Below are 537 nucleotides of genomic sequence, written 5' to 3' on the forward strand. Positions count from 1 at the left end.
AACTTTGGTCGTCAAAGCATATGAAATATGAGATACCAAAAAAATAGTGCAAAAAAAGACAAAAAGAGGTGGGGGTGAAATTAGAGCAGTCATTACCGAGAGTCGATACTTGGCTCTCGGTAGTTTTCACCTTTTCCGAGAGCTGCTCTCTGTAAACCATCCACCTACATCTCTTCCCTTCTTGTGCATTCTCGATAATATGTATTATAATTTTTTGTTGTTGTTTTCTTTCATGCTTGGCAAACAACCTCTTAGGTATATAGGATGTCAGATAAAAAAAGATAGTGCAAAACAAAAACAAAAGGAGAAGGGAAAAAATTAGAGCAGTGGTAACCGAGGGTCGATTCTCAGCTCTCGGTAATGGACACCTTTACCGAGCGCTGCTCTCGGTAAAGCATCTAACCTAGATCTTAACCTTTCCCCTTTCGTTTGTATCTTCACTCACCTCTCGTCTCTTCCCACCGCCGGCGCCGCCACCCCCTGCGGCCGCCGCCACCCGCTCCTCCACCGCCGCCAACTGCGGCCGCCGCCATCGCT

Source organism: Triticum aestivum, chromosome 4B (genome assembly GCF_018294505.1).
Source record: "Triticum aestivum cultivar Chinese Spring chromosome 4B, IWGSC CS RefSeq v2.1, whole genome shotgun sequence".
Classification (NCBI taxonomy): Eukaryota; Viridiplantae; Streptophyta; class Magnoliopsida; order Poales; family Poaceae; genus Triticum; species Triticum aestivum.